An 11895-nucleotide genomic window follows, 5' to 3' on the forward strand; every position below is an offset into this window, starting at 1 on the left:
GTTCATGGAGAGTGAAGGCAATGTTCTTGCTAATAACACACACACACACACACACACACACACACACACACACAGGAGCCCACATTGCCTCCCTTTTACCTGCAGGAGACGATGTCCAATTTCTGACCATGTCCGAAATTTTCCGGACATATGGCAAGCCTAGTCACCCAGTGACAATCCACTGGTCATGGATTGACCAGCAGAATCCCCTTGGAATATCTTAAGAGTGACTTAGCCTGCTAGGTACAGTGGTGCCCCGCAAGACGAATGCCTCGCAAGACGAAAAACTCGCTAGACGAAAGGGTTTTCCGTTTTTCGAGGTGCTTCGCAAGATGAATTTCCCTATGGGCTTGCTTCGCAAGACGAAAATGTCTTGCGGGTTTGCTTCCTTTTTCGTAAAACCGTTAATACCCGGGGAATCCGCGTTCCGCAAGACGAAAAAATCGCAAGACGAAGCAACTCACGGAACGAATTAATTTCGTCTTCCGAGGCACCACTGTATCTTAGTACCAAGTTATATGGAGCTTTAAAGGTTAAGAACAAAATCTTGAACTTGGCAGCTGGTCTGATCTTTCAACAATGGCGCAGTATGTGTAAAGCTGGGTGTCACATTAAGCATCTTGACAGTTGCATTTTGCACTAGCTGCATGCTTTGAACCAGCTACGGGGAAATTCCACATAGAGTGCATTACAGTAGCCTAATCAAGAAATTACTAATGTATAAACCATGCTGGCAAGGCTATCCTTGTCCAGTAATGGTTGTAGTTGGTGCACCAGCCAAAGTTGGTAAAGAATGTTCTCAGCTGACCAGTGATTGGCAGATGTGAGGGATCAAACATAAAACCTTCTGCACTGTAAAGCATATGCTCAGCTGTGGCCCTTCCCCACAATGGTGAATGGGCAGCTCATGCAGGAAGTTGCAACAGCAAGGTGTAAATTAGTCTTGTCTTTCTAAATCCTTAATATGGGGGGGGGGGGAACACACTTTTCAAAAGTTGCTCACTGCTTTCAACAGCACAGCTTCCTATCTTTGTCCTTGCCTTTGCCCAAGCCATCCATCCACCTGCCATCATCTCTTCTCTCACCTGTCATGCCCCCTGCTCATTCAGTAAATTAAGCTCTTCCAACAGGAGGAAAAACTATTATAAAGGAATAATGATAATGATAAACAGCCCCAGAAATACATATCTCGCTTCTCCCTCTCTCCCCTCATATTCCAGCCTCCCAGAAAGCACAGCATTAATCACTGGGGCAGTAGCTGAGAGATAAAGCACAATTGAAATTTAGCTGTGCATTATGGCATGTGTATGTGTATGTCTGGGCAGGAGGGGAGGAGGAAGCGGCAGAATAATCTGTCATTTTATATATTTATACTGCAGGAGTCGGTCAGGACTGGTTCTCCATTGTTACTGCAGATTAAAATCATTCACATCCTTCTGCTCTCATCAGAGGTCACCTTTCAGAAAAGGGAATAAAGATTGTGGCAAGTTAAACCCCCCCCCCCCCCGCTTACTATTTTTTAATCAGTCTGCCATGGGGTTATGAGGCATTGTATGCATCCAATGGGAAAATTAGCCAGCCCTGCAATTTCTCCTGGCTCTGTATATATTATAGCTTGCATACAACAAACCTCTTCTACGTTGGCTGGCTCTTTCAAAGACAACCATGTAAGGGTCTCAAAGCACATGTAAATAGTGTTACAGTGCAGCAATGGCCCCAAGATATGTTAGTGCCCAAGTGAGAAGATTCAAACAGTGATTAGGGATAATAATAAAAAATATTCTAAATTGTCAATTTGTCAACCTTTAAGGGTGCCAAAAAAATTGCCATCTGAGGTGGACCACTTCATTCTGCCTTATGGTAGGATTAGCTGATAAGGTGATTTCCTTTGAGACTGGTGATGGGTTCCACACAGAAGTGGTGAAAGGTCAGAGAATGGATTTTAAGCTCTGTTTTCTCCTTGTGTTCATTTGGGAACTGTCCCCAGATCCTCCAGAATCTGGCCTGATCTAAACTGGATCTGTAATTACCCCAGCTCCTGCTTCAGGATTCCCTGAAGCCTACACTAATGTTCCTTCCCCTTTTTTATTTCATAATTTATTTTTATTATTACGTATATCCCACGTGTTCTCCTGGAACTTCAAGACGATATACATTGTCCTCCCCATCCATTTTTTCCCCTCACAAGAACCCTGTGAGGTAGATTAGTCTGAGTGGTCCAAGGTCACCCAGTGAGCTCTATGGGTGACTGGGGATTTGAACCCTGGACTCCCAAGGTCATAGCCCAGCACACTAACCACTACACCACAAAGGCTATCCCTTTTGCTTATGCACCAAGTTGAGGAAAGAATGGCAGAGAGGGCTCTATGGAGTGCCTCTGCAGGGACTTATGCCCCTATGCAATTGCATGTGGCAGTGATGTGACGATCACCGTGAGACAGTGCCTAGTGGCTTGATGTATTCATCCATAAAGTTTTTACTTAACAACAGATTTCCAGATCGCCATCTAATTTTTAAAATTGATTGATTGATTAAATGGACAAAATAGTGTGAACCAAGCAAGCTGATGCATTCAATGGCCCACAACTAAGTTGTGCCACGGACCCCCTGGGGCCTGCAGACCACCAGTTGGGAACCACTGTCTTATATCATTTGTTTCTATCTTTTAAAATGGTAACCTCCCTTGAGTGCCATGGCAGAAAAGTGGCATATAAATTCAATGTACGTATGAGCAAATTAATAAATACATAAATATTCTTACCATATTCCTCAGTAAAGAACCGTGCATGCAGACAGGGAAATATTTGCTGTTTCTGCAGGTCCAGCTGTCAATCAAGCAGCTTGTACCAAATCCAAGAGCTCGCAATGACAGGAGCAGCTTCCATTTTAGTGACAGCTCACCCCATCGACAAAGAAGAATGCAGTGTGAAACTCCCCGCCCCGCCCTTTCTATTAGCTACACAGCACTGTTACTCACCAAAGAAAACCCAAGGCGTTAATTAGATGGTTTCAAGAAATAGGACTGTCATAACAGCCAGGATGTGTTTCTAATTTCTATGCTGTCATCTAAACGTGAGCCAAGAAAGGTAAGATGTGCATCCCCCACCTCTCAATGAGTCTTGTCAAAAACAAAATGAAAATGTCTGCCTTGGAAGTCTTTTGGCAACGCCTGCAGCTCCCAATCATTTCCCTGCAGGGTATAAATAGCAAGCAAAGCAGACGTGGTTTAAGAACCGGGAGAAAGCAAACCGGATCTCTCTTTCTGTGCTACAAAGCCAATGATTTTTCTCTGTTCATTCCTAAGCAGCCACTTGCTTTGCATTGTGTCTTTCAATGAATCCTGTCATTCTAAGAACTCAAGCCATTCTGGAAATACAAATTTGCTTCTGTTTAACAGGGTTATGCGCATCAGCTCTGCGTGCACTCCAAATAACAAGGCACACTGAGATGGTTCCAGTCATGATTTCACATTCCCAAGTCAGATAGTGCTATTAACAAGGTGTCTCAAGGCAGATCGGGGACCCGCTCAGTTTTACCACAAAGTTCAATGCATAACCTCCCCACTCCTTTTCCTTTTTGAGAAACAAAAACAAGCTGAGTCGGGAAATGCCCAGAACCTTTGAAGCAAAGATGGAGAAGTGTGAGGAGTGTCTTTCATTTTCACAGATTGGTCTAGCATTTAATTGAAGTGAATTATTATTGCCCAATGCCAATTCAATCCTGGTGATTTTGGAGAGGGGTGTTAAAATAAATGGAGTTGTTCTTCACATGGATTGTCATTCTACAGCAAGAGCAGGGTGTTAAGCAGAGGAGGTACAGCACACGAGGAATCAAACTGGGTAGGGGTGTGTGGGCATGTCCAATCTCAACATTTGGAGCTATGCAGTGAGGATTCTATCTCCATTCATTGAGTATTGTTAGTTCAGTTTGGAACTCTGTCCATTTCAACTGAATACAGTTAGCATTCCCCTTCAGACCCCCATGTGTCAGAAGTCTATTTGTGAGGGAAAGGGGCCAGTATGCGCATCCTTTACCCGCTACCCATTTTAAGCCCTCACACATTGGTTTTGTTCTTCATTCCAGAAGGAGGGGGCGAATGAGAGGGGCAGTGGTGACAACAGCCAGGAGGCTGAGAGCCCACCCAGGGAATGGGGAGCAGCTAAGGGTTTCTTGCCCAAGCCTCCTCCTGCCCCTGACACACACAAAAAAATTGAAGCCAGCATTGGCATCTGTGCTTCATTTCTAGAAAAAGAGATGTCAGAGCTCAAATCTGCTGGAAACATTAGCCTCTGAACTGGAAAATCTTCCCTCTAAACGCCAATGTGTGGATGAGTCTCTGCAGTTATTCCATGGTGAAGAAGATGGAAACTGCACTTCCCCAAGGGCATTCATCTGTTCATACTTCATATGTTCCACAGCTGAAGCCTGGCATTAACAAAAAAATGCTAGGGCTGGGCCCTGATGAACCTACAGCACAAACTAAACCCTCCTGTGCTTAAAATTGAAAAAAATAAAACGGAACCATTATTGTTTTTTAGCCTATTCACATGATCTGCTATCCTAGTTATCATAAGTGGTCGACGACTATGAAGTATGTGTTTAAAGTCTCTGAACTTTAGGGCATTTATTTGCCTGCATTTATACATATTTATACATATCTATACCTTCTGCAAAGAATATAGTTTCACATATGCATTTCCCGCCTCTCCCCCCACTTCCAAAGTAGCAGATTTTAACAGGCTGTTGCAGAATACCAGAGGACGTTCAAACTTGTAATTGCATTTGGAAAGCAAACTGGCTCCAGAAACATGCCATACGCTTGTCAAAAAAACTTGAATTTCAAATTGTGATTACTCACACAACTAACAGCTTTTGGGCCAACTTGCATATCATACTTTACCCTCTCTCTCATCACACAGATTATCAAATGTTTTCAAATATATACATTTAAGATAATTTGCCATATAAATAATGTCATCTGTATTTTCCAGGGCCCAAAACATCCACCCACATACTTACTCATTCACAATTGCTTCTACACTACAGTGAGATAGTGCCTAGCAGATTCCTCTGCAGGAATGGGCCCAAATGAACAGCAATGAAGCAAAGGGCAATCACTTTGGGTATATGATTATTCTTTTCCAGTTGAAACCAGGCTCCATTCCTGACATCTCCAGTTACAGGACAATAGTAAGAGGACTGAGAAATACTTTGTTTGGAACCTTGGACAGTTGATATCTGTCACAGTTGATAATACTATGTTCAAAGGACCAGAGGTCTAAGGCAACTTTGTATGTTCATATTCACGTCGGCTTGGGGAGGTAGTGCCCGGAGGCGGTAGTGTTGGGAGGCGGGCGCACAGTGCACTCGGAATCTAGTACTGGCACTGGCCGCCCTCCATCTAGGGCAGTAGGGCTGGGAGGCGGGTCACACCCGCAAATAAGCCTTGAATTTTAAAGGTGCAACTTATTTGCGGGTGCATCTTATATTTGGGCCAATACAGTAGTCCTTTTACCCATCTTTGCCTTTCAGACGTGTTGTCATCCTCATTGCTGCCCCATAAAAACATACACATAAGACAAGTATGTACAAACCATTGTGCCAGTAGAACATCACAAACCATGGTGTTGCACTGATAACCCCATTGTAAATGTCTGTGATTGGGTGGCCAATTGTTTTGCACAGGACATAATTTTTTTTGACAACAATAAAAGGTAGGAGGGGAAGAAAAGACAATTTTATGTCATATGAATAGGGCTGTGTGAAGTAAGACAGAAAGCTGGGGCTTTCAAGTTCCTTAATATTTTTTTCTCCTTTAGTGCTTTGCAGTCAGTGGATGAAAATGTCACTGGAGACTCATAACAAGCAATGAGTAAATTAGAGGCCAATTTCCTTCTCCAAAAATTATTTTCTTAAGAATGAAAAAGAAAGTACCTTGGCAATTGCAAGAGGAGACAAGTGTATTTTTCTTTCCCTGACAGTTAGAGGCTAATTATACTGACAAATCTTCTCTGCTGTGTTCCATCACAAGGCATGCCTAAAAGAAAGTGCTGCGAGAGCAGTGTCTTATGGGAAGTTCTGAATCAAAATCCTATGGCCCTCAGCCTAAACAAAATGCAGCTAGGCAACTGTGCTGGACGCTGGTAAAAGGATGGACCCCCAAGCACTCCACTGATCAAACCCTAACTAAACCAATGGGGAGGCTCACTGACATTAATCAATGATATCTTTCCCCCTTTCTTTCAGAGTTGTTTATTATTACATTTCTATTCTACCATTCTTCCAAGGACAACCATATATACAGCAATACAATGTGGTAGGCTAGGCTGTGTGTGATCTTACCTAGGCCCAATAGTAAACAGTGAAGTTCAGAGCTAAGTGGAGGCTGAAATCAAGTCTTCTGGGTCAAAATCCAACATTCTATCCACTATCCATGGAAGTGGGGAAGTATTTCAGACCAATGTCCCGTCCAGCCCCTGAAAATTTGCTCTGGAAGGTTAGAGGACCATCCAGAGCAGAATGAGAGCAATAGCCTGAGGGGGAAGAGGGGAATTAGCAAGAATTGCCTCCCACTATTCTGCCTATGGATCTTGATCCTTTTCAATGAAAAGAAGGAGCCCTTGCATTCACCCTTGGCATCCATTCATGGTTAACTCGTCCATTCTTGGCTTCCTGCAGATCTAATAGTCCTTACTAAGCATATCAAAGCTTAAATATTTACAAATTTAATCAAATCTGTTCAGCTCAACTATGAAGTGACTACTCAGCAAGCATTTGGCTTTACAAATGCTTTAGCTTCAGCATTGACGATTCAGGAAAATGAATTTAATAAAACCCAAAGGTGAAGCGCATTTTGTGGGTTTGATCTCAAAAAACTGTCAACAGTAGAAACTAGAACTGAAATCAACAACCACTTTTCATGTTACAATTTATATTAATTTTACTGGAGAATTCTATTTTTGGTCCCTTGACACCACATGATTGAGTACATGAAATCGAAACGGATTCAAGTCAGTGCTGAATTCATTTGTTTTCATTTGACTGTTCACAGCCAGTTCCTTAGATTTTGCTGAGGAATGTTGTGAAATCAATATGGAATTTGTATTCCTGATTTGGGGCATTTTGGACAAACACAATTTGTTGAATGCAGTGTATTTATTTATTTATTTGTTGTAATATTTAGATTAGCTCAAACAGAGGATGTTATTATATATATATATATATATATATATATATATATATATATATATATATTCTATCCTGCTATTCTAGTGCCTATGCACAACTGAGTACAGCTCACAACACATTAAAATCACATAATCATATAAAACAATACATTCAGTTAAGGTACAAAAATACAACAGAGGCAGGAACCAAACAGCCCTAAAAGGAAACAAATACTTCGCAGCCAAAAACGTGCCCCCCCAAAAAGAGTTCACCAGCCACTAGAAAGGAAAAACAAAACAAATTCCTTCCAGTAGCACCTTAAAGACCAACTAAGTCAGTTCTTGGTATGAGCTTTCGTGTGCATGCACACTTCTTCAGATACACTGAAACAGAAGTTTCCAGACCCTTCTATATAGTGAGAAGGTGGGGAGGGGTATTACTCAGAAGGGTGGTGGGAATGGGTGATTGGCAGATAGCTGTGATGAGCCTGTTGACGACTCTTAACGACTGCAATAGGTCTTACAGGAAAAAGCAAGGGGTGAAAAGGTGAAAAATGGCTTTGTCATGTATAATGAGATAAGAATCCAAGGTCTTTGTTCAGACCAGGTTTCTCCATGGTTTTAAGTTTGGTGATAAGTTGTAATTCAGCAGCTTCTCTTTCCAGTCTATTTCTGAAATTCCTTTGTAGTAAAACAGCTACTTTGAGATCTTGTATAGAATGTCCTGGGAGATTGAAGTGTTCTCCTACTGGTTTCTCTGTCTTGTGATTCCTGATGTCCGATTTATGTCCGTTTATTCTTTGGCGTAAGGTCTGGCCTGTTTGTCCAATATAGAGAGCTGAAGGACACTGTTGGCATTTTATGGCATACACAATGTTAGACGCTGAGCAATTAAATAGTCCCGAGATGGTATGTGTGATGTTGTTGGGGCCAGTAATGGTGTTGTCCGGGTGTATGTGGCAGCAAAGTTGGCATCTGGGTTTATTGCAGGCTCTGGTGCCAGTGTCCGTGTTAGGTCTGGTTGTAGTATTATTGTGAGTATTACCCTTCTGAGTAATACCCCTCCCCACCTTCTCACTATATAGAAGGGTCTGAAAACTTCTGTTTCAGTGTATCTGAAGAAGTGTGCATGCACACGAAAGCTCATACCAAGAACTGACTTAGTTGGTCTTTAAGGTGCTACTGGAAGGAATTTGTTTTGTTTTGACTATGGCAGACCAACACGGCTACCTATCTGTCACTAGAAAGGAAGTTCACCCACTCTTCACAGAGCATGTTGTTCCACAACGATGGGTCAACCATTGAGAAAGCCCTATATTTTAACACCATCCCTCCACCATAAGTGGGGCACCAAGAACCCATATCTGTAGATTGTAAATATCAGCTGATGGTAGCTGAACTGTCAAAAAGATAAATGCTGGAAACAAAAACCATAAAAAGGATCGCTACCCCAAGTGTCAAAGGAAAAAAGGGGGCTCAGAAAATAGGAGTTATTGTGCTGTGTGTCACCAACACCAGGTCTGACCAACCAGACAGATCTTTGGCCACTTAAGAAGGCAAGTCAGGTAAAGTTCAAAAAGCTCAACAACAGAAACAAGGCATCTGTTGAGAACAAGCCTGATAGAAATAACAACACATCTCTCATTTTGGATGTGAGACAGCCCTAATCTAGCAGCAACCCTGCACTCCAGGACATTCCTGAGTTAAAAGTAGAAGCATTTAAGTGAACGATAGCCATATGCCTCCGTGTTCTATGCACAGCAGTGAGGCAAAGTGGAATTCCCAAAGAGGATATTGTTAATACGAGAGAAGCTGGTGTGTCAGGGCCCTGAGGTCTGTAAGAGTAATTTAATACAACACATGCCGTTTCCGAACAGACCCGAGCTTGAATACAGAGCAAACTTATGTGTCAGGGGGTCAAAGTGGCACTTTTACTAAGGGTCGGTAGGCAGCTCTGTTAGTCAGAAGCAAACGTGCTTCATTAAATGGAGTGGAACAAACAAGAAATCACAAGTAGGCAAAGTGAACTTTGGACTACACCAATTTCTATCAGCTTAAGCAAGTACAGGCTCCAGGGTTAAACAGAACACCACATATCTCTGCCCAGATGTGCATCGTGTTACTTGTTACATCCCCTCCAACATTTTTCAGAGGAAAATAGGGACATTTTGCATCAATGTCCCCCCCACCCCACCCCCTATATACACTCACTGCTGATGGAATAGAGGAAAGGGGCGAGGCTGGCTGAGTTGCCCCGTTCTCGGTGTTTGCTAGCTGTTTGATGTTCAGATTGTTTTGTCAATAATGTGGAAGGTTGATTTAAATAAAAATATGGATTGGGTGCCAATTTGAATAAAATATTGTGGGGGCCCAGGTAAGCCCCACCCCACATAACTGATCACTTGACGCAGTGCACCCACACCATTTAAATGGGAATGCCCATCAACTTTGGGGGAACCCTGCCCCCTCAAATATTTTATTGTGGAGGCTGAAGCCCCCACAGTTCCTAGGAGTTGGTTCCTATGCTAAGAGACCTTGGGCCACACACTCACTCTCTGGTTAACCTATTTCACAGGGTTGTTAGAAGGAAAAATTGCAGAGGAAAATTATCGGTGCCACCCTGAGCTCCTTGGAGTTCAAGCAATATATAGATCACATAATTTTTTTACAAATTTTCCCTTCCAAAAGAAGTTTGACTGGCTGGCATGTTTTGAGGCCAGAACATTACTCCTATTCATATCTCCCAATGCATCTCCCATTGTATGATGGGGAGAGCGAAGGAGCGTTTCGTGGCCATGCTTTCTCCATAATGTTCTTGATAGCTCTCTTCCACTGCCCTCCATGCATTGGGGCTGAGCAGCAGCATGAAGGCAGCTCTACCCATGAAGTCTGCCCCCATGTGATTTAGAACCTGAAAGTGTGCACAAAGTACTAGCTTAGTACTAGCTTGTAAGAGAGAGGAAGCTAGGCCAAAACTCATCTCCTTCAGATTTTAGTATTCTATGTCGAGAAGTGAGTTGGGTTCATTTGCACGGATGAACATTGAGACATTTGAATCCCACCCGACTGTGAACCCCCATTCAAATAGCAGAGCTTGTGGGCTATTTCTGCACATTTGAATCAGGCAAAAGAGAAGTAGATACACATAGATCTGCAGTGTGCTATTAGAGAATAAATGAATGAATACAGTGTAATAAAATGACCTAACAGTTATTTAAACCACATTTGTTTGGGTCCTTGTACCTTCAGCTGGTGCAAGAGAGGATAGCTAAATAAACCTCTGCCTTCTTGGCCAATCAAGACCCATAAAATGGGATCATCAAGGGAAAATATCCTAACAATTGTTCATCTCGGCACTCTAGTGATAAATAGCTTCCAACTGTCATTTTGGATTTTCTCCCTTGCCCTGGAAGTTCAGACATTCTGGATGATTGGGTGTGTGTGTTGTTGTTGTAGGGATAGAAGAGATTGCTGGTCCTAAAAAAAAAATACAGCAGTGACCAGTGCTTCCCCCCTACAGGCAACAGAATCACAAGCCACTCGGTGCCAAAACACAACAAAAAAAGGTCCCCCCCCCAAAAAAAAATTGTTTCTTAATTTTAATAATCGGTACGTCAGGGGAGGTGTGATGTTTGAGTTTTTTGTTGGTGCTGAGTCTGTATAGGATACAGCTTACACAAATGGAGTTGAACAACTCAGTCGAGTGACTGAAAGGAAGCAAGAACAGTCTTGCACTGTGATAACAATAAATTGACCTGCTCTTGAGACACAGTGAGTTGTAATGGAGGTGCATATTGACTTTTATCTTCCTTTCAATGGAAAGAGTGAAGTGTCAAGAGTTATTGCTTTAATATAAGCCAAGATGAGACCATTCGTTGTGTGAGTGCATCCAGGAAATCATTGCTCTAACCATGTTTTTAGAGGCCAGTTTACACTGTATTAAATCACCTTGATGCTTTCTCAAGAACATAATGACTTAATCAGCTCAACAAGTTGACATGTAGATTAGGTCAAAAACCCTCTGAGAAATAATCTAGGTGGGCCTGTTTCATGAAATATTTCAGTGACCTCGCAACAGACTGATATAATTCCATCAGAATAGACTCAAAAAAATCTTTACAGACTCTGATTAGAGCATTAACTCAGGAATGACACATCCTGTTTCACCTCTGCCGCCCACCGCCACACAAGCCTTGCTCACCAGCATTGTGCAGTAGTGGCTTCTGGCGAGATCTCATGAGGCTGGCCCTGCATGAGCTAACTAAGGGAGAAACCTGGCTTGCATTTTGTTTCATTTTCCCAGAATGTATAAGAACAACATTCCAAATATGACAAAATCCATCAGAATTATTTGCAGTCCAATTTCAAAGTGGGTGACTTTACCTGAGGCCTTTATATAACGCACCATCAATTGAAGCTAATAATTAGAACTGATTCATAGCCACCTGATTTTTCAGCGAGCAAAAGATGTAGAGCCTTGACAGGCAACCAGGAGAAATAAAGCAGCATTTAGCATTTAATGTCACACTTTCAGCAACATTTGAGACCCTGATTATAATCTGACATAGTCCTGCCTTGCTGAGTCAAGTTGTTTTTACTGGTGGAGAGAACTGACATAGCCACGAAGGTCCAGGAACAAGATCAAATGTTTGGGCAATGGTGCATTACCATTGTGGGGAAGCACAACTCAAAAAAGGGAAACAAAAGCTATTGATGGCTTGGACTGGAA

At 42.4% G+C, this 11895-nt stretch overlaps 1 protein-coding gene across 24 annotated transcripts in view; it reads right to left on the reverse strand.

The window, feature by feature from the left end:
* NRXN3 (neurexin 3) overlaps positions 1-11895 on the reverse strand; it is a 1212171-nt gene that overhangs the window by 125879 nt on the left and 1074397 nt on the right. The window lies entirely within an intron of this gene.

This window comes from Podarcis erhardii (assembly GCF_964252035.2).
Source record: "Podarcis erhardii genome assembly, chromosome: 1".
Lineage (NCBI taxonomy): Eukaryota > Metazoa > Chordata > Lepidosauria > Squamata > Lacertidae > Podarcis > Podarcis erhardii.